Source organism: Equus przewalskii, chromosome 5 (assembly GCF_037783145.1).
Source record: "Equus przewalskii isolate Varuska chromosome 5, EquPr2, whole genome shotgun sequence".
In the NCBI taxonomy this organism is placed as follows: Eukaryota; Metazoa; Chordata; class Mammalia; order Perissodactyla; family Equidae; genus Equus; species Equus przewalskii.
In genome coordinates, this window is record NC_091835.1 from 69,045,205 (window position 1) to 69,072,677 (window position 27,473).

The 27,473-nt window shown below is 39.8% G+C and overlaps 1 protein-coding gene across 9 annotated transcripts in view; it reads left to right on the plus strand.

The window, feature by feature from the left end:
• Nucleotides 1–27,473, plus strand: part of DIP2B (disco interacting protein 2 homolog B) — a 209,792-nt gene that overhangs the window by 13,071 nt on the left and 169,248 nt on the right. The window lies entirely within an intron of this gene.

Consider the following 27,473-nt stretch of genomic DNA (forward strand, 5'->3'; position numbering starts at 1 on the left):
AGGGAACCTAAAATGCAAATAATAAGAATTTTAGAAGGAGAAATAGGTGATAAAAATGGCCTGAGCTGAAAAAAGATTCCCTGCAAATTGAAAAAGACTGTAGATTGAGTGATTTCACTGTGTTCCAGGCGAGAGTGATGAGAAAAGGCACAAACCTAGGCATGTTCTGATAAAATTCCTGAATTCAGTGATAAAGAAAAAAAAAACCTCAGGGGCCAGCTGCGTAGTCGTTGGGTTTGCACATTGTGCTTCCGTGGCTTGGGTTTTGCCGGTTTGGATCCTGGGCGTGGACCTACACACCGCTCATCAAGCCATGCTGTGGGCGTCCCACATAGGAGAACTAGAAGGACTTAGAACTAAGATATACAACTATAAACTGGAGCTTTGGGGAGAAAGAAAAGAGGAAGATTAGCAACAGATGTTAGCTCAAGGCCAATCTTCCTCACCTAAAAGCATACCTTTAAAAAAAAGAAAAAAGAAAAAAAAGCTCTGCAAGCTCCTAGATAGATAAAGTTAAAACTACAACAATAAGAAGAAAACAGACTGTTCTCATTTGCAGTGTTAGAATTCTGATGATGGTGTAAGAAATATCTGTAGACGTTTTAGAGAAAGGTCTACACTCCAAGAATCCTGTATGCAAGTCTTGATGTTATTCACCTTTCAGACAGAAGAAAGCTCTATGTGAGCGTGCAGGGGTTCAGAGGTTATATCACTCATAGACTCCAATCTGAGCGATATACTCTAATCAAAGAGGTAGTACAACACAGAGACCCCCAAGGCAGAAGGAGGAGAGGAAACAGTGGTGGACAATGGCCTTTGAAATATATATAATTACGTATATTGGGAGTGACCAGGAATGTGTAATATAAATGCTAAGTAAGGATCCTTGAAGTAGACGAGACATTTTGCAAAAGAAAACCTGGTTATCTGAATGAAATATTCTAGATGATTTCAGCAAAAATCAGACATTGTGGCACAGGGCAGTGCGGGGATGGGTGGGAAGTAAAAACATTCGTTGGTATCATTGGGATGTTGGCAGGGGAGAGTATGGAAATGAATGGCCTTGGTGAGGAGAAAAATACTTTGTTTATAATACTGTCAAAAAATTATAAAATACTTAAAGATAAATGCCACAAGAAAGGCACAGGATCTATCTGAAGAAAATTGTAAAATCTTAAGGATGTAAAAACAAGATCTGAAAAGAATGAAAATACATATCATATTCCTGGATGGGAAGACTAAATATGTATAAATTTAATCGAAATCAATTACAGCTCCAGTGGAGAATTCTTTTGGGGGTGGGGAATCAGATAAAATGATCTCAGTGTTCATATGAAAGAAAAAGTGTAGAATAGCCAAGAAAACTTAGAAAATAGTGAGGTGGTCCTTGCTTTACCATGTGTTAAAATAGATTCTAAAATTGCCATACTCAAAGTCATATGGTATTAGCATTTGAATAAGGATGGGCGAACAGAATAAAGTGCCCAAATCCTTGTATGTGTAGGAAAAACAATTATGAAAACATTAAAGTTTCATGAGCCTAAACCAGCTGTCTTGCCAGTTGTCTCAAGTTAGAAAAGATCTTAAAGTCAGCTGGCTAGGACTTCAGAGGACATCAGAAATAATGAAATTCTTGATGTTTTATTTATCCTGTTCAGAGGAGCACACTGGAACTAGAAAGAAAAACCTGTTCCTCTTCAGTGTCTTTCCAGTGCCCTCTACAGACGGAGCTTAACACTGAGGCATCAGGCAAAGGAAAAATCCTTCAAGGGTCCACCCGAATTTTCACAGAGCAAGTAATGAAGGGTCGGTTTGGGGCTGTGAAGCAGTGTGGTGATAACTGACACATCCTTGATGCCTCTGCTTCCTTCTAACTCTCCATATCTTGCCCGTCCGTCAGTAAGTTTTTTTTGATGCTACCTTAAGAAATCTCCTAAATCTGCTTCTCTGTACTGGTCATTGCTGGTCATTGCCTCGCCTGTTTCCTCATCTCCAGCTTTGCTAGCTCCTAGTTACCTAGTGTCCCTGCTGGCTTCTCTCTGACTGATTTTCCACAGAGCAGCTACAGTGAGCTTTTTAAATACAAATTAGATCATCTTGCTTCCCTGCCTTACAACCCTTCAGTGGATTCTCTTTGTTTTTAAAATAAAATTCAAACTCCATTTCATGGTCTCCAAGGCCTACACAGGCCTCTCATCCAGTCCGCTCATCCACCATGCTTCGGCCAGACTGAAGCTCTTCTTTCTCCCCTTCCTCCCTCCCTCCCTTTCCTTTTATTTATTTAGCTGCTGTTTATTGAGTGCCTACTATGTGCCATGTAGGTGGAGGCAATCCAGCAGTGGTGAAAATAACAAAAATCCCTGCCCTTAAGGGACTTACATTCTGTAGGAATAGACAGAAATTAATAAGTAATATATAGTGCAATGGAGAAAAATCGTGAAGCAGGATACAGCATACTGGGCCTGGTCAGTGGACATGGTCAGGGCCACCTCGTGGTGAGATGGCATTTGAACGAGAACCTGAGGGCAGGGAGGCCTTTTCCTCCCTTGGACTCGCCAAGCTGGTCTGCCTCCGGGCTGTGCTCTTCACCTCTCTTCTGCCTGGAATGCTGTGCTCCAGGATCTCTGCTTGGCCAGCAGCTTTGCCTCCTTCCTGTCTCAGCTCAGAGATGACTTCCCTGACCACCGAGTTTAAATGAGCAATTCCTCCTGTCCTTCTCCATCTCATTTCTCTTTTTACTTTCTTTTTTGCTGTTTTAAATTTTCTAATTAAGACTTAGCACCATTTGAAAGGATCTGGTTCGTGTATTTGTTCGTCGATTATCTGATTCTGTCCCAGTAAAATATCACTCCCTCGAGAGCAGAGACCTTGCCGTCTTGTTCCCTGCTGGATGCCCAGGGCCCGGAACACAAGACTCTTGTAGACACTTGTTCAGTGAACAGATGGACTTCGCAGTGGGAAGATTCCAACGGGATTCCTTAGATGGTGGCAGCTTTACAGAGTAAAGAAGTCTAAGTATAGGCTCTGTCCCCAGGGCCTCTGCCAGGGAGGAAAAGGGCCCCCTGCGGGAGCTGGCCAGGCTGGAACTCAGGGGCTCATGGTGTTTCCTGGCATTTGGTTGGTTTCTAAAATCTGTTTGTTTTTCCTTTGTTTCCCTCACCTATTGATCTTGCCCTCTGATTTTCCATGTGACTTTTACAGTTGGATGATGTGTGACAACTTTCCGTTTTGTCAGCCTACCTGGCTACTTTGCTCATTCAGTTCAGCTGATGGTTATTATGTAGATGCTTATGGAAGATGCCTCTCGAGGCCAGGTGCTTGTGTGAGAGCTGGAGCCATGCTGCGGACTGCCTCTGCTCCCTGCCTGGGGGACATCCGCTCTCCCTCCTGTGTTTTGTTGTGCTCTGCCCGTGTGTTGATTCTCTTTTTCCTCTACCTTAACCAAATGTATTAGCCACAGGATCTGATCTGAGGCATAAGCTAATTGGGTGGGTTTTTCTGTAGGCCAGATATCTTCAGCAGTCTTCGTTTGGTTTAACTGGTCAGTCCTGGTTGGGAAAAACTAAATATTTTGTATACCTGGTTTTCCAGCATCTTTTCTTGGCCACATTACATCTTTCACAAAATGTTGGGAAACCAGGGAAGTGAAGTATTTGGCCATAAGGTAAATACTGGGTTTGTTGAAGTAAGTCAGACTTATAGTCGATTTATCCCAGTGTATGCAAACAGTGTGGCCAGCTAGACTGCTGAGGACACTCGTGGGCCAACCATAATGTCCAACTGTACACACACAACCCTGTTATCTTGGGTCCTGCCAGTTGTCTCTCAGGTGCCTATTGAGTATCTGTGTCCAAGATACTGTTCAAACAGTAAATTCATTGTAATTTTGCACATGGGATAAATACGATAAAATCTCAGATATTCCATTTATTTATTATTCTATCATGAACTTCAAGTTTATCTTTGTGGCTGAGAAATAGAACGTGGGAAACATCTTAGTAATTAAGATTATCCTATTTCAATAAAGATTGAAAAAAACATGAAAATGATTAGCATGTTGAAAACATGACTAAGATGATCCTTAAAAGTTAATTAACAGAAGATCACTATTGTCAGAAGAAATAAATTGCTCAGAATCCTGAATTTGATTTGATTATCTTCTAACTTTTCCCTTACAATTGTGGAAAAAAGAATTTCTCCTTAGAGGTGGGAATTCTTTCTTGCTTTTTTCCTTGTAGTCAGTTTTCGTTGTCTCAGTTTCCTTACCTATAAAATGTGGATATAAAAGTATCCGCCTTGTAGGGTTGATGTGAGAACTAAGTCAGTTAATCCATGAAAGTACAGCGGTTGGAACAGCGCCTGGGGAGCCCTGTGAGTGCTTGTTATGCCGCTGTGCTGCTCTGTTGTCTGACGTTCCCCAGACTCCTCTCCATGCAGGAGTTGTGATTAGTTAATAGAGTATCTGAACTGGGTATGTGAACCCAGAGTTGATTTCCATCTTTATCTAAAACAGGACGAGAACAGATGAGTTCCTCCAGCACAGAGGGCTGCGAGTGAACTGAGCTGCGTCTTTCACAGACCCCTAAGGAATGTTGACCTGGGCAGAGGGAGCGAGGCCTGTTGTTTCGGAGAGTTTAACTAAGAGTAGACTGAGAAATGCCCTTGAGATTTTCGAGTAGAGAAGGTCGTTGGTGGTGATCTTCGTCTGAGCTTTTAGTGGTGTTGGGGTTGGGGTACCACGAAGCTGTCAGGAGGGGAGTGAGGAACCCGAGGTGGAAGAGGAAGGAAAGTAGAGGCAGGCAGTGTACACGGCTCTCTCTAGCCTGGCTTTGTGAAGGGACGGAGAGAAAGAGCAGCCCCTGGGATGCTTACATGTTTATCGGTTCTTTGTCGCTCCCCTCACTAGAAAGTAAGTTGCATGAGGGTAGGAGGAGCTTAGTTTTATCCACTGCTTTATCTCCAGGCCAGAAGAGAGCTTCAGGCACAAAGGAGGTGCTCAGTAAATATCTGATGGCTCAGTTAATGCATTATGTTAAGAAGAGAGAGACGAGCATGTTCATGTAGGGTAGAAGGGTGAGAGGTCTTGGAGAGGAGGGGTTGAAGGTGTAGAGTAGAAAGGATGTGATGGAACAGGGTCTCCCCCAGTCAGGAAAGTTTGGGATCCCGAGCACCGCTGGAGTGATTGTCCACGAGACCAGGAGTGACTCCTTTTCTGCTTAAATCCAAGGGAAGGAGGAAAGGATGGGAGCGGAGGCAGATATTTATAGGTGATGGAGGAGGAAGTTGAGGGAGTTCTCTCCTGATGGTCTTATGAGTGTTCTCTGAGTTAAAAATAAATTAAGAATGAGTGTCATGTGTGTATCCTTGGAAAATGCTTTGTGAAGACATACAAAAAAGCCACCCCCATTTAAGCAGCTATGCTTAGGCAGAAAGTCATAGACATATAATTGTAGGCACACACAAATGTGGTCAGTGACATAAAGGGTGGATGAGGTAAGGATGCGCCAGAGAGGATGAGTAAGAGTAGGTGAGACAAGAGGTCTCTAGTCTCATTGTGAATGTAGGGAGTGGCTGTGAGCAGAGAGAAGGGAATCCGCTCACCTGTGTGAACGCCATTTCCTTCTGCCCCAGAGACAGCAGGGAACTGTGCTTGGACTCCAGGGGAGTGGGGAGAAGGAATGGCAGTGCGGGAGATAAAATGAACAGAAACTTGACTCTTGAGTGAAGTAGAGTAACTCTTTGTTAGCCACTTCTCTGGTCCTAACCAGGCTCGTTTTCCAGTGATTTATTTCTGATTCATTGGACGGGAAGCTGCTTTCCCAACTTTTGACAGCTTGTTCTCTAAAATGGTTCGTCTGTGTAGGAGCAGAGGTAGTAGTGAGAAAGAGGATGTGACAGGGTTGCAGTGAGTCATAAAGAACAAGACATCATATTTGTTTACCTCATCAGGTTTTATCTAGAATTAAATTGAAAGAATATTAAAATGTCCGTTTTGTTTTAACTAACTGTTGTGTAGTAATAAGTTCTCCCTTGTTCAGAATTCTCTATTTTCAGTCTAATCAAGTTCAAGATTACGTATTTCTCAGGAACTTTCCGAAAGGGATGATGCAATAGTAAGGATGGTTCTCACAGTCTTCTAGACTTTAGTTGGAATTAAATAACCCAACCAGGCTGATTTTTTTTCTTTTGCTGTTCACCTTACCAGCCATGGTTGCAGATTGACCTCTGACAGGCTGTACAAGGTAGGGCGGAGTTGGACTTGAGTTCTGGCTGGTTCTGGTTTTGTATTTCTCACATGTTAAAACATGTTCCCTAGAAAGGGAGCAGATTCTAGGACTAAAAGGGGTTTTGCTGAGAGCAAGTTGCAAACTCTAATCACTTATTTAACTGCCCTATCAAGGAAGACAAGTTCATAGTGTAAAAGGCATAGTGCCACTTTTAGGAGATGGAGAGAAGTAACTGTTTTTTTCTCTGACAGAAAGTGAAATTAGAGGTTGACTAAGATATGCTAATTGGAACTTGGTATCGTCACAATTGGCTCAGTACTTAGAATTCATCTTTTCTAAGTAATCCCAATTCCGATGTGGGAAAACCCTGTGTGCCTCCCACTCCCCTAAATTCTAAGTTTTTTAGCCACTAGCTGAATAGTTAGAACCCAGTTAGTCCTTTATCCTGGGGAAGAAAAATGACTTTATCAGCATTTTGAGGAGAACCCTGAAAACAAGAGTCTTCTGGTCAATTTGACATCAACAAGCTAAGGACCCATTTCTCATTTTTACAGAGAACTAAGTTATAACCAGATCTCTGTTTTCCTGGAATTTATATTATGTGTGTGTGTGTCTAGGAGATGATGTTCAGGATTTTGAAAGAGACCTGATGTCTGGACCCTTTTTACAGATTCTCATTTCTGTTTTCTCTTATGGGAATCAACTGGGAAAACATTCTGACATGAGAGACACGTCAGAGGCGGTGAGTGAGGTAGCATGGAAAACATCACTGGGTTCAGGTCCCATTTCTGTTATTTACAGCCTTTGCGACCTCAGGCAAGTGATTTAACCTCTGGTAGCCTCTGGGAGATGAAGTGGCTACATGAGAGTTCTTTCTCTCTTAATTCCTGAGATGACCTTGGAGTATATTTATGAAAATCTACAAGAAGGAAATCCCATTCTAAAGTCATTGGAAGAGACATTATTTAAAGAAAATCTGTGTATAGTGAGAATCATCATTGCCTAATTTATATTCAGTCAGTCAAAACTTATATGTTGAATTTTCTTAAAGCAAGGAATACACCTCATTATTCAGGATATGTGCCATTGCTATTTTGGCCTAGTGAGGGTTAGAGAACAGGATTTTAGTTCTGACTCTTACATTTATAGCTTATTGAATTCCTCTCCTAATAACATCTCTTCACCCCTTTGTCCCTCTCTCACCCCCAGCCTCAGCATCCTGTGCATTTATCTTCTGCAATGCTTATCAAATTACTTTATAGTTATTTGCTTACGTTACTTTCTCTCTCTTTTGTTTTGTGAGGAAGATTGCCCTGAGCTAATATCTGTTGCCAGTCCTCCTCTTTTCGCTCGAGGATCGCTGACCTAATGTCGGTGCCCATCTTCCTCTATTTCATGTGTGACACCGCCAGAGCTTGATGAGCTGTGCTAAGTCTGCGCCCGGGATCTGAGCCTGCAAACCCTGGGCCACTGAAGTGGAGCACGTGTCCTTAATCACTACGCCACCCGGCTGGCCCTGCTTACATTTCTCTTTATCCTTCCTGGAGCCTGGAAACCATATCTTACTTATCTTTATTGTCCCTTTTGTAAAACGCTGAGGAGAAGAAAGACAGAGGGGTGAGGAAATAGGTTTTGAGTTTGAGTAACCGGGAGAATGATGGTGTTATATATAGAAACACCTGAGGTGCTGGTTTGGGGAGAAGGTAAATATAATTGGGACATGATGAGATCTGTGGCACTGGCAGGACGTTCAGGTAGCCGGTTCTGTAGGCCGCTGGAAATGGTGAATTGTGTCCTGGAGCGGTTGAAGGATTTGGGCAGCATCTTTGTGAGGTTCATCAGAGTGAATCAGACTTTCGAAAGGGAAAGTCAAAAATGAAGGTGATGGGGAATGCCTGTATTTAGGAGGCTAGAGGAAAAAGAACAGTCATCCAGGGTGCCAGAGGTGCTCACGGGAGCAGGAGGTGACTGGGGTGGGTAGTGCACTGCTTTTGTGGAGGTAAATACTCATCAGTGTTAAAGCTCCCTACAGCCTCGGAGAATTAGATGAGGGCATCCAGATGACTGGATTAGTCTGTTCCAGTCCTACGGTTAAATCAGAGGCTAGATTAAAAAGTGATGAGGACGTAGAAATGAGGAGTGTAGGCTTCTCATTTTGAAGTTGGGAAAAAGGAATGAAAGAATAAGGGCAGATTCAAAGGAGTACTTATTTATTTTACTTTGTTACTATTTTTTAATAAGAGAAGAGACTGAGAAATCTTTAAAGGCCTAGGGAGGCTAAGAAAAGAGACTAAGCAAAGATTGAGTTGGCTAGGGAGATTTGGGCATGGGTTAGAACCCTCAGGATGGAAGAGGGTGAACCTGAGAGCAGGGTGGCGGGGCTGTGGTCCTGGTGCAGTGGGGAGAGGAGCGCCTCTCTGTCTGAGACAGGAAGAAGGGTTTGGTTGGAAAGATTGATTTCGGGAGAGGAAGTTGGTGTGAGATTAAAGGGAAAAGATTCTGCAGAAAGACAGAAGCTTTGAAATGTGCCAGGAGCCGGGTCCACAGCAGCTGCAGGGGTGTTTGAGGGGAGTGAAAGAAACAGTGGGAGCCACGCCGCAGCCAGCGTGGTCGGCCTGCGTCTGCTGGACACAGTTGTGATGTTTGTGTGGAACTGTGAGATCAGGCGGTCATGCAGGTCATTAGTGTGAAGGACAGGGGCCCCAAGGATGGTGACAGGACCTGGGGTTTACAGAAAAACCGGAGAAGCCGGGTTGTAAAGATAGGAACGCACTCTGAGGGGTGGTGGGCCTGGGGACCACAGTGCCGTCCGCCTCGACTTCGAGGTTCAAACTGTCCCTTGTTGAGCCCTGAGCATTCCTGCGTCACTGTATTTGTGTGCATGAAACAGGAAAAAAGACTATCGTATTTAAGGGTTAATGAGGTGGAAGTGAGGTATGAGAATACTTGTAAGAATACTATGCATTTTTTCCTATTAATTAAAGAAAATGGCATGAGAACATTGTTGGAAAACTCTATGAAATGGAAAAAGAGCCTCCTTTCTCTCCCACCCCCAATTCCACTTCCCAAAATATACCACTTTGTATGAGTTTAATAGTTCTCGTATTAATGGTATAACTTTCAATAATAATAATAATGTCAATGATAATGTCAACTTTCAATAATAATAAGTCAACTTTAGAAGACATCTCTTGATTCTCTGCTGTGAACAATGAGAAATTTACCCATTTCAGTTATTCTTCCTCCTGAGTTTTTGTAGTCCTATTGTTTGTATATTATCAAAGTTATATTGTTTTGTGTAACAAGAAGTAGTCTTCATGCTGTGTGTACAAATTAAGCCTAAATGTTTAGGCTTATTCTCCACAAATACTGCTTTTGCAATATCATCATTAAATAAATACCACTTACGTCAGAACCTGGAAGTGCCAGTGGACACCTGGAGAAGGGAACGTAATACTCAATCACCAAACCCCTGCCTCAAAGAGAGCGGTGCACACAAGATCTCTGAACCCTCTGTTAATTTCCTTTCAGCTTTCTATGCTGCTTCTAGGTCTTACTTGTTGCTATTGTTTCTCATACTTTAAGTTGTCATTTTTCTTGTCTTTCTTAAAAATTTGGAGTAGTTCTTTTTAATATGGGGTGCACGAATGTTGAAATTTAAGTCCTTGCTTTTCAAAAATATCTTTGTCTCTCATTTCTTTGAATGCACCCTTTTTTCATATTTAGAAGCTTTTAGGCTTTGCTTTTGTCCTTGGAGGACTGAAATTTCCTTAGCGTGTGCCTGGGTGCGTGTCTTTCTGTTTTGTCCTGCTTGTCACTCTGCAGACTCTTTCAATCTGTCTTGATTGGGTGTCTTTCTAGAGCCCAGGGGGATTTTGTTTTATTATTTCTTCCCTTCCATGTGGCATGTTTTTAATCTGTTTTGTGTTTCTCTCTCTCTTTTTAAATTTACTCTCTTTTTTAATAACAGTTTATTCTTGATTTTTATGGACATGATATCCTCTTGAATCTGTCTGAGCATGCTAATTAGAATTTTTAAAAAGTTCTCTTCTGATTCCTGAAATAGCTCATATTTCCTTTGGGACGAGGTCTTCCACTGGTCCACCTTGGCCTGTTTCTTCTGTTTTGTTGGGTTTCCCCAAACGTCAGGTAATTTGTGGTCATTCATGGTTCATGTGAGTGACTAGGTTGATTAGTAGAAGTAACTGGTATTGTTTTCTTCTGCATTTGAATAGGTCTTCCTAGGTATTTAAGTTTTTATTATGGACTGTCACATACAAAAGAGTATATATTCTGTGTGTGCACAGATTAGGAAAGAGTAATAAATTGTCCATGATCTAGTTTAAGCGCTAAAACTTTAAAATACCTCTGAACGCCCTGTGGGCCTCTCCTGTTACTCTCGCCTCACCCTCAAATGTAACCATCCTTCTGGATTTTGTTACTCATTCCCTAATTTTGTTTTATAGTTTGTGTATATCCCAAACAAAATATTTAGTTTTGCAAGTTTCTGAACTTTCCCCTAGAATCGTGCTGTCTGTATTCCTCTGTGACTTGCTGTTTTTTGGCTCAGCATTGTTTGTGAGGTCCATTCTGCTGATGCAAGTTTTTGTAGTTCTTCTTTTGTTTTCCTGCTGCTCTAGCATTCCATTGCATGAATTCACCTCCGTTTATTAGTCCGTTCACCAGTTGGCAGATATTCTGGTTGTTTCTAGTTTTTTGCTATTGCAAACATCACTGCTATGAACATTCTTTTGTATATCTTTATATTTAAATATATATGTATTTATACCTTTATTCATGGATTTTCAGATGCGTATGTAAAAGTCTAGAATGAAATAGAACAAAACCTTTGGATAGGAAATTGTGAATGATTGAAAATTCTTTTATAAACTTCTTTGTATTTTCCATTGTCCCTTAAATGCTCTTAGTTTTATGTCCTAGAATTTTAAAAAACAGTTAAACATATACACTATTTTCCATTGGAGAAAGGGTAAAGGTTAAAAAAAGAAATTTGCATTAATAACGTGGAAAGAATCAGTGCAACTTTCGTGTGTTAACTATGATTTTTGCAAACTTAGTGATTTTGTAGACTCATTGGCAATGCCACCTATGTCAAATAAGTCTATTTGTGGGTACTTCCAGGCTGGAATTACAGTGTTTCTGCCAGGTTTGTAGCTGTTTAAACTTCATTTTCGTTTCATCTACTATGAGTCACTCAAATTTCCTTTGTCAGCATTATGCAGGTTAAAGGAGACTCATCAAAAACTTTTGCTATCTAAGGACAAAGAATATTTTTAAAGAATTTTTTATCTGTGGGGCTAGCCGGGTGGCGTAGTGAAGTTCACGCATTCCACTTCAGCAGCCTGGGGTTTGCCAGTTTGGATCCTGGGTGTGGACCTGCGCACAGCTCATCAAGCCATGCTGGGGTGGCACACTACATAGAGCAACTACAAGGACTTACAACTAGGATATACAACTATGCGCTGGGGCTTTGGGGAGGGAAAAAAAAATAAAGCTTTGTTTAAAAAAAAAAAAAAGAATTTGCTATCTAAGGACAAAGAATGTTTTAAATTGAAAAGATTTAAGAGATTTATTATAGTTAATTGAGCTTTTGAATTGTGACGGTTTTGGTTTTTGTTTTGTTTTTATTGCTAAGGTTTTTCAGACTGAGGCATGCGATGCTTTTGATAATGGTTTTTGCTACTCTGCCTAAATTACATAGGCTTACTTGGGGTAACCACTTTTCTGTGCCTCACTGACCCAGAGCCAAAGGTGACTGAGCAAAGAGAGGCATTCAGAGCAACTGATCACAGAGCTTGGGAAATTTGGACTCAATTTTGATTGGTGTATGATAGAGCTGATAAACTTGGCCTCAGGCATAAGGAGAAGTCCATTTTAAATACCTCTAAACTGCTTTTTTGTTTGACCTTTGTTTGAAGATGCCTCCCTCTGACAAACATCAGCCATAGGCCCCTGGAGTTCTCTCTCTAAGGCAGATGTCATTATTTCCTGGAGTGTAAAATGCGGTGATATGTTCATTTAAGCATATGATGGGAGTTGGTTGGGACTTTTCTGGTGATCACCATGGTAATTAAATTTGGATAATGGAACCGGCTCAATTGTGAGAAACTGTAATCCGTTTTCCTCAGTTGGGTTTATGTACGAACCCAAACCTTGAGTTTTGGAGGGATCCCAGAGGTCCTCCTCACTTGCGTCATCGTTTGCAGCAACATGTACTGTACAAACTTGAGAAAAATTTGGCCGTGAAGCTAGTCTTAGTTCAGGAAAGTCAAGTTCCAGAGTTGGGGTGGATGAAGAAAGTTTCTTGATAATACCTCAGATTTATCGTATGCCTCAAGAGATTAGAAAGTGAAAATTGGGGTTGATGCAGCAACCCACTTAATGTCTGTATTAACTCCGAAAATGTGAACGCTTCATTTCCTGTATCATCTCCTTTTCATCTTTCACCAAAGTACTCATGATCTTTCTGTGCCCTTCCGTGGGGGGAAAGCCTTTTAGAGATGATGTTTTGGTCCTGGCTGACGTAAAAGTATTTGCGAGTGTGCTGTAATGTTAGTTTTTCCCATACAGAATGTAATGCTCTTATTAATTCATTGGCCCCATCCCTAACAAAATTTATAGAGTCTAGAAGAGAAAATGACCCTCAAAATATTGTGTTCAACGTTTTTGTTATTTTTAAGACAAGTTAGTAAGTGAAAGGGATCCACATGTACTTTGTCTGAATGAGAATCCAAACCCCGAAAAGTGCTTCAGATGTTAGTAGTAGTTGTAATTCCGGTTTGCCGTTTGCATCATTGCAATATGAGAACTGAACTGATGTGCTTAAAATTGGTTGGGAAATTTTTAATCCATGGTCACAAACAGCTTCTGTTTGGAGAACAGAGAAAGGCAGACTAAGAGAAATACAAATAGAAAATGTTTAATTCTGTATTGTGGCTTACCGTAGCATTTTTTATTCCCTTAAATTTTGGACTAAACTTCTGCCAGATCTTTATAAACTTTTGAGGCATGTGTGTGATTGCCAGCTATCTGACCTTTCTAGGTTTTGAACTTTCTGGAATCTAATTTCTTCTCCTCTCTAACCTGTAGTGTGGGAAAGCAACACATACACACTCGCGCATACACACACACAACTAGGGCCTTTCAACTAGAAAATCTCATAAATAGAATGGTAAAAGGCAGCAGTGGTCTTGGAATTCATAAATGTGTTCAAAAACTAAGTTTTTTCATCTTTATAGATGTGTATTTCGCTAATAGTTTGTCCTCTCTTCATTTTCCCGCATAGAAGGAAAAGATTTGATATTCCTGAGTCATCACTCCTAAAATCTACTCAGTTTTGCTCAGATTGTGCTATGTATAGAGTGTTAGGTTCCTGCCCACGTCTGAGGTGGAAGGAGACACACAGACAGGAGTGGGTGACTGACTCAGAGAGATGTAAATGATCTTATTATACTTGAGCTGCAACCACACCTAGAAACCTTGACAATAACAGGGCCTGTGTTTGATATACTTTACTTGTTAAATCCTGTCTGGATTTTAGTATGTCACACGTGTGTTGTTCATCAGCAAAGTTGAACAGGTGCTAGAACAATTACAAAGCTTTAATCAGACTTATGATTACACTGTTTCTCACTTTGGCCAAACAAAGAAAATGAAACACATAACCAAAACAAATTTCTAGTTGTTTCTGGTATCGTTGGTTCTGGTTCAGTGGTTTTGACGCTACAGATCCTCCACCGAGATAGATTTTCATGGGTGAATTCATTAAGGTTAAGATAATCTCAATGTCTGTGGCAGGCTGTTAATATTTTTAAAATAGCTTTTCCCTCATTATAAAATAGCACATGCTTAACTGAAAAAAAAAAGAAAACTAAAGAAGAAAATGAATATTTCCTTAAACCTAACACCCAAATATAAACACTAATACTATTTAAGTAAATTTTCAGTCACTTTTCTATTTAGATATTTTTTAAAAATTTAAGTAATATAGTAAATTCAGTTATATCAATTTAAAAAATCTATTTTGAACATTTTCTATTTCATTATTCTTTGAAAACATAAGTATGTAATATTCCATTGGTTTGGATATGCCATAATATTTGAATATTCATTTATTGTTGGAATTATAGATAGCTTTCAGTTTTTCTACAGTAAACTTTTAATTGAAGTGTAACTTAGATACAAAAAAAAGAGTCCACAAAATAAACATGTAGCTTAGTGAATTTTTACACAGTGAACACGCCCATGAAACTACCACCCAGATCAAGAAAGAGAACATTAATTACCACCATCCAGAACTCTTTCCCCATCGCAGTTTTTACCTCCCCAGAGTTAACCACTCCTCTCACTTCTGTCATCCTTGATTGGTTTTGCCTGTTTTTGAGTTTCACATAAATGAAGTCATATATATCTTCTCTTTTGTGTCTGGCTTCTCTTGCTCACCATTATATCTGTGAGTTTCATCCATGTTGTTACTTAGAGCAGTAGCTAATTCTTTTTCATTCTGTACAGTATTTAATTGTATGACTATACCACAATTTATTATTCATTCTACTATTTATGGACATTTGGTTTGTTTCCAGTTTGGGCTCTTATGCATGCCCTTGTATCTGTCTGTCACTGCCCATATGTTGGATATATACCCAGTAGTGGAATTGCTTGGTCGTAGATATGTGTATGTTCAGCTTTAATAGATGTTATCAAAGTTTTCCAAAGTGTTTATACCAGTATACAGTCTCATCAGAAATGTATGAGAGTTACATTTGCTCCTATACTTACCAACACTTGGTATTGTTAGTGTTCTTCCTTTTAACCATTTTGGTAAATATGTAGTACTGTAGTAGTATTCCCTAGTGGTTTTTTTTTTTTTTTTGAGGAAGATTAGCCCTGACTAACATCTGCTAGCAATCCTCCTATTTTTACTGAGGAAGACTGGCCCTGAGCTCACATCCGTGCCCATCTTCCTCTAGATGTGGGATGCCTACCACAGCATGGCTTTCCAAATGGTGCCCTGTCCGCACCCGGGATCCGAACTGGCAAACCCCGGGCTGCCGAGAAGCGGAACGTGCGCACTTAACCGCTGCGCCACTGTGCTGGCCTCTTCCCTAGTGGTTTTAATTTGCATTTCTTCAATGTCTGATAATATAGAGCACCTTTTCATATTTTTATTGGCATTTGGGATATCCTTTTTTGTGAAGTACTTATTCAAGTGTTTTGGCAATTTTTAAATTGTTTTTTTCTTATTGATTTGTAGGCATTCTGTATATATCCTGGATATGAGTTCTTTGTTTGTATGCATTGCAAATGTCTTCTCTCTGTGGCTTGACTTTTTACTCTTAATGATCTCTCTTGATTACACGATAAACTTTGAAAAATTTACAGTGTCATTTTGGTAAAATTGTACACACATCGCGTCAAGCTAGAGGTCACTTACTTGGAGGACAGTGCATAAGAGGATAATGAGATCTGAAGTTTTGTTGTAGTTAGCTTTGCCCAGCGTCATGGCCATGGTTTGCCTCCCCAGTGGTGCCAGCCGTCTTACAAATAAATGTGGATCTTTGGTTGCAAGAGGAACCAGCTGAGCACATCGATGGATCAGTGAAACTTTATTTCTAGCCCCGAGAGACTCTGAAAGCTCAATCCTTGATGATATTGGCTTAGTAGAGTCATGTTTTTATGCGAAGTATTGCACATACACGTTAATGCTTAAATTGCACACAGTGGCTTAGGATCTTGGTATGTTTTACTCTGTCCATTTAAAAAGTAGGGATTATATAAACGAGTAAAAATTGACTTTATTTTTCTCCAGAGTTAAGAGAAACTAAGAGTTGCAAGCTGAAAGTTAAAAATGTAGGTACTGAGGACCAAAAGGCGGAAAGGTGTGTACCATTTAGTGGTTAAGATCTCAGGTTCTACAGTAAGTTGGAATTCTAGCTCTTTCATTTACTAGTTTGGCAATTTCGTTATGTTATTTCACCTCCTTAAGCTTTAGTTCCCTCATCTTTGAAATTTGGATAATAGTGAACCCACCTCATAAGGTTGTTGTGAGGATTACATGAGAGAATTAATGACAAGTGTCTGGCCCATAGTGAGAACTCAGTAAATGTTTACTGTTATTAGGACGTAAAGGATAAAGAAATAAGGTAAAAGCATTTACTTTTTTGTAAGGACAAGCTGAATTTACATATGCTTTCAGGAAAACAGAATTTGTTTTTTTTTGGTCAATTTGGATCAATCGATTTATTATTTCTACCTAGCAAATATATATACTTGCAAATATTATACACCCAAAGCCATAAAAAAATTTTTACTGTTGAAACTAAAAATTAATCCTACTGGAAGACAGAATTTTTAAAAGAGCTGGAATAAAAAAGATACAAGGTTTAGAAATTTATATATTCAAAAATTATTTTATCCCACTTTTCTCCTTTTAGGTTCTAAGTCCTATCTGGGTTTGAAGTTCCCTCTCCTGTTGTCTAAACTTTGTCCTCTGCAGGTGGCTCTTCCAGTTGGTGTTTGGCAGTAGACACCAGGAGTTCAGTTTATACAGGCCAACCACTTGCACTTTTTAAAAAAATAAATGATTTAAAAAAAACACGTAATACTTGCACTGTTTCTTAAAAAGTTTTTTGGAGCAGGCCACATGGCATGGTTGAGTCTAGCCTGCTCCCCTTTGGCAGCCTGGGTTTGCCAGTTTGGATCCCGGGTGTGGACCTACACCACTCCTCAGCCGTGCTGTGGCAGCAACCTACATATAAAATGGAGGAAGATTGCCACAGATGTTAGCTCAGGGCTAATCTTGCTCAGCAAAAACCCACAAAGTTTTTCTTTACTAAAAAGTTAATCTCCCTCCAAGAATACAGCCATAATTTTCTGTGTTAAACCACCCTTTGATTCCTTTGGAGGACAATGTGGGGATCCTAGAATTAATTGTCTTCGTTAAGAGTAGAGAAATAACAATAGGCATTGTCTCCTGGTTTCCAAAAAGGAAACAAGATGTATCTGTAATATCTTACAATAACAAAGGGAACTGGGGACTAATTAAGTTTTGAAATATTTCTTCTGCCATGGATTTTTAAATGAAGAAAAGGAGGCAAGAAACTTCATGAGTGTTATTCTCTACTGTTATGGACTGTCTAGAATAGTGCTTTTTAAAAAAATATTTTTTATTATGGAATATCTCTTTGACAAGAGTAGAGAGAAGGGTATGACAAATCCCTATGCACCCATCACCCAGTTTAACAATTGCCAGTGTATGACCAGGCTTATTTCATTTACATCCCTACCAGGTTCCCCCCACCCTCATACTATTTTAAAGCAAATCCCAGACCTATCATTTATCCATAAATATTTTAGTATGTATCTCTAAAAAATGAAAACAAAAACAGAACAACTCTAACAAAGAACAAAAGACTCTTAAAAACAAAAAAACCCTGTAATACCGTTATCACTTAAAAAAAGGTCTTAATTTCCTCAAACATTCAGGCATGTGCTCAGAATTTCCCCAATTGGCTTATTAATTTTTCTCTCTCTTTTTTTAACAGTTTGTTCAAATTGAGTCGATCACTGCTTTTTGGCTGCTGAGCCTTACTCCAGTTCTGGTGTGCTGTGTTTGGACATTGCATTTCATGTGTGAATGTTTTATGACAGTAGGATTTGGAAGAGGGTGAGGTAAGGGACTAGCAGGGAGTATACAAATCTTACATGAGTATACAAGTCAGTAGGCCAGTTTCTGGTTCTGGCCATTTGAAAAGGAGAAAAGTTCTCCGTGTAAAATGGTCAGTGGACAGCGGCTGTTCTCTAAATTTCACAGAGGAGTCCTCCACACTCGCTGTGGCTGCTCTTGCTCCCATCCTTCCTCCTGTGCCTTCTGCTTTCCCCTCTTCCCTGGGTGTGTTCAATCTGTATCTAAAATATTTTATGCTCTTTTGTTTTAAACCTTGTTCTTACCCCTCTTTGGGTCCTTGCTCATTGTATTCTAATTATCTTTTTACTTGCTTTCATCCTTACCTGAATGGAAATCCTTTGAGGGCAGGCTTCATTGTTTACAGTTTTTTTTTTTTAAAGATTGGCCCTGAGCTAACATCTGTTGCCAGTCTTTTTTTTTCCCCTCCTTCTTCTCCCCAAAGCCCCCCAGTACATAGCTGTATATTCTAGTTTTGATTGCCTCTGGTTGTGCTATGTGGTACACCGCCTCAGCGTGATCTGATGATCAGTGCTATGTCCACACCCGGGATCTGAACCAGCAAAACCGAGTGCGCGAACTTAACCACTTGGCCATGGGGCTGGCCCCTTCCTTATTTACATCACTTGGCACAACTTAGGTAGAGGTAGCGCTCAGTAAATATGGTGGAATTGTAACTAGGTTTTCTTTATTACTATTGTTATCAGATATTACAAGATTTCAAATCTGTCATGACATTTCTTTGTATTAAAATAAGTCATGATGACTAAAAATCTTCTGTGTTGCCCTTGGCCCTTTACATGAATTTTCTCTAGTCCTTATAATAACTCCATAGGTAGGTAGACTCTCCATTTTATATTTGAAGAAACTAAAGCTCAAGAGGTTAAATAGTTCTCTTAAGACCATAGTTGTTCATGCCTCTGGCTGTTAAGCCAGTGGTCTTTCCGTGATACCATACCTCCTAAAGGGCTGACGTGTCTAGGGGGCTGGGGCAGGAGATTCTGATAGGAAACCCAGCATACTGCCTTTGCCTCCTGAGATAGTATTCAAGAAGAGTAGGCAGGACCAAGGCAGAGGTCAGTTATCAAGAAGGCTGTATAAAAACAGTTTCCATGAAGGGACTAGGGAGATAGAAAGTAGACCAGGAAATAAATTGGGAGGGTCAAAGCAGGAAAAGCTTCTTAGTTAGACATCAGACTGGAAGGACTGGAGAAGATAGGAGGCTGGAAAGGCGGAGATAGAGAACAGAGAAGGGACAAGGTACATGCCTGTCACAGACTGGCTTGAGTCACCTCTCACAAACATGGCGTTCGTTGAGTGGCAAGTCCCCTTAGAGCAGTTTGATGTTTCTTACTGAGCCGGAGTGGGTCCTCAGAGTGATACACTGGACTGAGCAGAGCATGAGAGCCGAGAACCAGGAATGCCTAATTGATATTCTTAGCTGCTTGCTCGTGCTTGACACACAGTAGATACTTAATACAGATTTTTGAGTCAATGATGAATTTATTTCTAATCTTTTAGAGCTGCTGAACATGGAAGCGATGCTAAGTACACTGTAATTTTGTAAAAATGCATTTTGTGTTCAACTGACAGTGTTCAAAAAGGGAAAATATAGCTCAGCTTGAGATTTGGGGCAAAAGTTTGGGAGAAATACTGAGAGATATGTTCAGAAAAGAAATTGCTTTCATATTTGGACTTTGAAAGGAAAGAAAGGGCAGGATAGTAGAAGTTAATGACTTGGTACTTGGTCACCAATATAATTAAATTCAGTACATGTCTTTTGAATACCTGCTAATATGCCAAGACAGTGTGTGAGATACTGTGTTAGGCTAATAAGACAGGGATAAATTAGGTAACACTCTCTTTGGGAGCTCACAGTCTAGACTAAAGGGAGACTCAAAAAACAGTGTCAGTGCTTATCATTGCTATTGTGGGACTATGCCAAAGGAAGTAAGGGACACAGAGAAACGGTCTATATTAGTTAGAGTTAGGTTCAGCTGAGATAGACAGAAAACCCAGATTAACAGTGGTTTAAGTGAGATTAAAGTTTGTTTCCCTCTTATGTAAATATTTAGTTAGGTGGGTTGGGGCTGGTGTGGCGTTTCATGAGGGTACAGTATGCATGTTGTTGCTCCACCATGAGCGGCCTCAACCTCATGGTCTGAGATGGCAGCTTCTTCATCCAGGCAGCAGGATGGGGAAAGGAATAAAGAAGAGGAGGCATAGAGTTGTCTCTTAAAGACGGTCCATGGAAACTTGTGCTTACATTTCATTGGTGAGAGCTTAGCTTTATGACTCCACACCTGCCCATGTGCTTAGCTAAAAATGGGGATCCTTAACTTAGGAGAAGAGGAGGATGAATTTTGCAGATCAACTAACAGTCTCTGCCACTAGTTCCAAATTGTACCTTTTAGAGAAGGTGAAGCTTAAACTGAGACCTGAAGATGACTAGGGGTTAGCCAGGTAGACAAGATGAGGAAGGCAGAAGGAGGCATGGGGATGGGAGAGAGACTGGTAATTCATGGAACTTTGGGCTTAAGTTTGGCTCCAGCATTGGGTCGGTAGAGGAGAGTGGCCTCCGATGAACCTGAAGAATCATTAAGAGCTGTGCCTGTCATTTTAATGAGTTTGTATTTTATCCTGTAGTCAGACCCATTGAAAAATTTTAAGCAGAGGAGTGACATGATGAAATTTCTATATTAGAAGGGCAGCCCTTGTTGTTTGAAAGACAGATTCTGGGTGTGGTAATCCCAGTAGAGCTCAGAGACCACTTAGAGAGTTGTTGCAGTGGTCTAGGGGAGAAATGATGAGATGAATTTTGGAAGTGATCATAAAAAAGTACTTTTAGTTCCCCAAGTGTGCCAAAATGTTTCTCTCTTTTTTTTTTTTGGTCTCTCAATTTAAAAAAATCAAATTCGGATACAATAACATTCACTCTTTTAAAATGTACAAATCAGAGATCTTCAGTATAGTCGCAAAGTTGTGTAACCATCACCACTATCTAATTCCAGAATATTTTTGTCACCCCCAAGAAAAACCGTTACCTGTTCACAATCACTTCCTTGTCAACCCTCCCTCCCCCAGCCCCTGGGAACCACTCATTACTTTCTGTTTCTATGGATTTGCCCCTTGTGGACATTTCATTTAATGGAATCATACAATATGCTGTATGTAGCCTTCTGTGTCTGACTTCTTTCACTTAATATAATGTTTTCAGTGTTTATCCATGTTGTAGCATGTATCAGTACTTCATTCCCCTTTTTTTGGCTGAATAATATTCCGTTGTATGGATATACCATGTTTTGTTTGTCTAGTCATCAGCTGGTGAATGTTTGGACTGTTTCTACTTTTTGACTATTATGAATAGTGCTGCTGTGAATATTCACATACAAGTTTTTATGTGAACATACATTTTCTGTTTTCTTTGCTGCATACCTAGGACTGGAATTGCTGAGTCATATTGTAACTCTATGTTTAACTTTTTGAGGAACTGATAGACTGTTTTCCAAAGTGGCTGCACCATTTTACATTCCCACCAGCAGCATAGGAGGGTTCCAGTTCTGTACATCCTTGCCAACACTTATTATCTGTCTTTTTGATAATAGCCATCCTAGTAGGTGTGTAAATGGGTTATTGGTCTTTTTATTGTTGAATTGTAAGGTTTATATATACTGTGGATGCTAGACCTTTGTCAGATACATGATTTGCAAATATTTTCTTCTACTTCATGGGTTCTTTCTTGATAGAACTGAAAGTTTTTGTTTCTGTTTGTTTGTTTTGGGGCTTTTTAGGCGAGGAAGATTGGCCCTGAGTTAACATCTGTTGCCAATCTTTCCCTTTTTGCTTGAGGAAGATTGTTGCTGAGCTAACGTGTGCCAATCTTCCTCTATTTTATGTGGGATGCTGCCACAGCATGGCTTAATGAGTGGTGCTAGATCTGTGCCCAGGATCTCAACCTATGAACCTCAGGCTGCTGAAGCGGAGCACAGAAACTTAACCACTACGCCACCGGGCTGGCCCCTAGAACAAAAAGTTTTGAACATGAGTTTTTATTTATTTATATTTTTCTGAGGAAGATTCACCCTGAGCTAATATCTCTTGCCAACCTTCCTCTTTTTGGTTGAGGAAGATTTCCCTGAGCTAACATCTGTGCCAATCTTCCTCTGTTTTGTATGTGAGTAGTGCCACCACAGCATGGCTGTTGGTGAGTGGTGTAGGTCCATGCCTGGGATCCAAACCCATGAGCCCGGGCCACCAAAGTGGAGCATGCCAAACTTAACCACTAGGCCATGGGGCTGGCCCAAAAGTTTTTAATTTTGATGAAGTCCAATTTATCTATTTTTTCTTTGGTTGCTTGTGCTGTTGGTCTCTTATCTAAGAAACTATTATTTCCTAATCCAAGATCGTGAAGATTTACACCTATGTTGTCTTCTAAGAGTTTCAGAGTTTTGGCTCTGACATTTAGATCTCTAATCCATTTGAGCTAATTTTTGTAAAGGATGTGAGGTAGGGGTCCCTGTTTATTGTTTTCCAGGTGGCTATCCAGTTGTCCCAGCACCGTTTTTTGGAAAGATTCTTCTTTTCTCCATTGAATTGTCTTGGCACCCTTGTCAAAAATCAGTTTTAGAATTGGAAAGTGTGAGTCCTCCAGCTTTTGTTCTTATTTTTCAAGATTGTTTTGACGGCCAAACTGTTTGTTGCTTTCTCAGTTTTTGTTCTGTCTCTCCAGAAGATTTATCTTGCCTTTATTTTCTTGGAGGAATTTTACTTATTCTTCGAAATTCAGATCAGCACAACTTCTCTGTGAAGCATTTTGGTTTTGCCTTTGCAAAACTGATTGCTGTCCCCTTCAGGCCACCACTTTATGTCAGTCTTCCTGAATGCAGAAATGGGCAAACCATAGCCAGAAGGCCAAATCCAGTCAATTACCTTTGGTTTTTTTATGATCCAGAAGCTAAGGATGGTGTTTCAGTTTAAAATGGTTACATTTTAAATGGTTGTGTAAGTATCTACATAATAGCCTTGATTTTGCCTTTGGCCAGTAAGTCCTAAAATATTTATTATCTGGCCCTTTAAGAAAAAGTTACCAACGTCTGTCTTTATCACCCAAAGTGATATTAAACTGAGGTTTTTAAGGACAAGGACTGAATCTTGTTTATTCTTCTGTTCCTGTCGTCTAGGAAAATACTTGATATGTGGTAGGGGTTTAGTGAATATTTTTTGAATGAACGAATAATGTGACACTTATTTTTTTATCATAATTTAATTACTTTTATGCTATCTCGCATTTTTTGCTTTATCTAACTAGTTATATTTTGTTTATAAGTGTAAATGTTATAGATTTCAGAATTCCTTTATGCCTTAAAAAAGACTTATAGAATACACTTCTGGAACATCTTTTTGCCAGAGAAATATCAAAATACAAAGAAAATAAAATTTATTGAGGAATCATATAGCATGTTAGAAACAAAAGCAGAATTCCTTCTCTTGATTTTGCAGTTCCTTCTGTAGAAAAGATATGAGTACAATTGAATATAGCAGGCTGCCGTGCCTGTCAACTGTTTCCACTCTGCACTGATTCTGTCATCTTACCCTCTCCTATGCCAACCAGATGTGCTTCCTTTCTCAAATAAGATGAAAACAGTTCATTGGATATGCACACGTGCAAATATGCACAACTATAGCAAAAGTTGATCCTGTCCTTCTGGAATTATCGTTAACTAGTATTAAGTGAGAGGCAGCATGGTATACTGCAGGGATGGTGTATAGTGTTAGATGCTTACTCCTTCCTCCGTTGAAGTCACATGTTGTGGAGAATTCTGAGGCCATGCCTGGATCACTGAATAGTAATGTCTGCTCTCATTGCAGGAATGACATGAATGCCACATATTTGCCTTGGTGGAGTGAGGCACAGGGGAATGAGACATAGAACCTGACTGATTTAGATATTTCCAACACTGTGTTTAGGCAAGTTATTTTATTCTTTGAGAGTCTCAATTTACTTATTTGGCAAATGGGTCCAGTAATAGCTCCTTCACATCCTTGTTAGGATTAAATAGGGTAATGCATGCAAAGTACCTAACCTGTGCTGTGCAGATAATGGGTGCCTAGCAAACGTTTGCTCTCAAACAGGGATACTTTTAAGCCAAGAATGATTGCATCATGGCCCTGTCTCACCTTTTAGGGCTAATGTAGGAGGCAGTGTGGAGAAGAAAAATAAATGAGATGTCTCTTTTGAACTTACAACTGGTTTTATGTATAGATAATTTAGAAATGCATTACTTTGTTTTAAAATACACCCCTTTCTATTTGGCTTTATTTCCCACTTTACTGAAGCTGCTTACTCAAAGGTTCCCAGTCGCCTTGGCTTATTTTTACTCCCCTTCCTCCTTGGCACTCACAGCACTGTTGACCAGCATCTTAGCTGAAGGCCTTCCATCCCTTGGCTTTATACCACTTTCTAAACCATGAATTTCACTCTTCTTTGGGGGGAAGAGGGTGTTGTTTCTATAGAAGTGACAAACTTGTGTTTAACCATTGATTATTGATTCAATTGGTAGTTAAAGTTTGACTCAAAAGAATGAAAGGTTTTTGGGAGTTCGTAATTTCCCTGTGTAACTGAATGTACAACACTAGACAGGAGTAATTTAAAAGTACTTAATGGAGGGGCCGGCCCCGTGGCCGAGTGGTTAAGTTCGTGCGCTCTGCTTCAGCGGCCCAGGGTTTCGCTGGTTTGGATACTGGGCGCAGACATGGCACCGCTCATCAGGCCATGCTGAGGTGGCGTCCCACATGCCACAACTAGTAGGACCTACAACTAAAATATACAACTATGTACTGGGGAGATTTGGGGAGAAAAAGCACAAAAAAAAAGAAATACTGTACTGATTGGTACCATCTCTTTTAGAAGATAATTTGGCAGTAACTCAAAGCAGGGTTAATTTTTTGTAAAATGGAACACAGTTGCGTGTCTAGCAGCATCTTCCACAAAAATAATAGCATGAACGGTAAAAATATATGTAGTGAGATGTTAGTCAAAGCCTTATTTGTAAGAGCAAAAGTAGGGAAACAACTAAACGCTTGTCAAGGGAAAAATAGTGAAATGATAGTTTATCTTTCCTATTTGTCTGTTTAAAAAAGGAGCTAGAGCTGTATATGTACTGAGCTAAAAAACGGTCTATGAAATATTGTTAAGTGAAAATAATCGAGCTGTGACAGTATGTATAGCATGATTTCATTTTTGTTTAAAACAAACATGTATATATTAAATTTTGTATAAGCGTAGGAAAAAACACATTAATCTTAATGGTGATTTCCTCTGGGATTGGGTTTAGAGAGGCAGAGTAAGAAACTTTCACTTTTTACTAGATGTACTTCCAAAAAAGGTGAGAATTATAGGTGACTTCTACATTTTTTGTGTGTATTTTTCTTGCGTTTTTCAGATAAAACAGTCTTAAGAAAAACCAGAAATTAATGGCGAGTGGTAAGGAGGAACTACAGATCCAACTAGCTACATTGTTAACTTTTAATTTAACAAGGATGTCCTTTAAAATTGTATTTATATGCATCATTCTGTGTGCATGTATATTTATGTATACATGCACAAACACATGTGGAGTGCATACAGTTGGACTTACGCTCCAAGATGTGTTGGTTTGACCTGCGTTTTAAAGTGGAAGACACAAAGAAGTTTTTTTCACACATCACAGTATATAATAATAGTTTTTTAAGTTCTTTAAGAAGTGACAAGGTGTGTTCTGGAAATACAGTTTTCCAGTGTTGCAGAAATATGTGGTCATGTTTCTTTAATGCAAGTCACCGCTTGTTCATGTCTCTGAGTTAAAGTTTAAATTTTATGGTAATTAAGTAACTGCATGACCTTTGAGCAAAGAAAGTATTCTAGAACAATGAAACTCTCTTACTACAGCCGCTCTGGGTTTGGACCGTAAATTGGAATTCCCTTCCACTGACCAAGTCAGGGGTGAGAGTGAAGGCTGTTAAAAAAGCTGTGTGGTTAGCTGTTCGTGATTTTATGTCTAATAGGATGTTGCTAACCTATTTAAATTCATTTTATGCTGATCTCCTTTACACGTGGAAATGTGTAGTTTATGTCTGTGTGCTCTTAATTTTGTTCCATTCTGAATAATTTTTAAAGAATTGAATTTTATGACATGTTCTTTTTTAGATACGGAAACTTAAGCTCCTTATGGGAGGAGAAGTCGTATTCCAGATTTAATTATCAAGGTACCTAGTTGAATCAGATTTGGAAATTTTCTTAAACCTGCCTTCACTATTACTGGCAGTTGTAAATTTTCTAGGGACTCTTCAGTTTGCAGGTTATCTAGGCTTCTGTTTTCCTCCTTCGGCCCTCGGCCTGCAGAATAGCAGCCATTTACTTTGTGTCAGTTCTTTTCTTAGTGAAGGAAATGAGATGCCTGGAAACTGTGAGTTTTGTTTTTTAGGCCTCATTAGTTTTGTGTGTAATGAACAACATTAAGTTTTTAAAATTTCCATGAGCTCTCTTGGGCGTTTTAAATTTAGGGTTAATAACAGCATACTCATGGGGCCAGCTTGCTTTTTGAGACTTGAAGCTTCCTGCAGATTGGGACAGTTTCTTCACTGATTTTTTTCATTCATCTTTTTCATGAGACCGTGAGATTCACAAGTGAATTGAGAAGTTGAACTACTCAGAATCTAACTATGAATGTTTAATGAGAGACACCCAGTCTAATGGAAGGATTAGCCTCTAAGATATTATTCATCACCATTAGTATATTAATAGCTCTATAAAAGTTTCCCATATTCCAGGGTTCCTGAGGGGAATGGTCTGGATAACCTAACAGGCTTCTCCATCTCTTATGATTCATTTTACCATAGTGAAAAATTACCTTAAATAGAAGGAAATGAATAGACCGGGTAGAACCAGATTCTCAACAGTGCTGCTTCAGCAGGAAGGGAGTGAGTTGTCAGTTGGTGCTTGTGGAGGCTGTTAATCCACAGGCAGCACACTGGCTGACTTCTGTGCAGTTAGTAAACACGACTTCGGTCGGTGACAGGTGCTGCCTACTGACGTCTCAAAGCAAGTGACAAATTGTTATTTTTCTAGGGATTCCGTTTAGCTACAAACTTAAGGTTTATCAGTAGTGTTTTCAAAACGTGAAGTATTTTGAAGGCCAGATTCTGTCATTTATTTGTTTTGAAGTCTGTACTCAAAAGCAGTTTACAGGGGGGCCGGCCCTGTGGTCGAGTGGTTAAGTTCGCGCACTCCCCTTCAGCAGCCCAGGGTTTCGCTGGTTCACATCCTGGGCGCAGACCTGGCACCGCTCATCAGGCCATGCTGAGGCGGCGTCCCACATGCCGCAAATAGAAGGACCCACAACTAAAATATACAACTATGTACCAGGGAGCTTTGGGGAGAAAAAGGAAAAATAAAACCTTAAAAAAAAAGGCAGTTTACGTAATGTATACATTAGTAATCGCTTTGATTCATTGAGCGCCTGCTTTGTGCCAGGCACTGTGAGAAGTGCTTTACACATTATTTC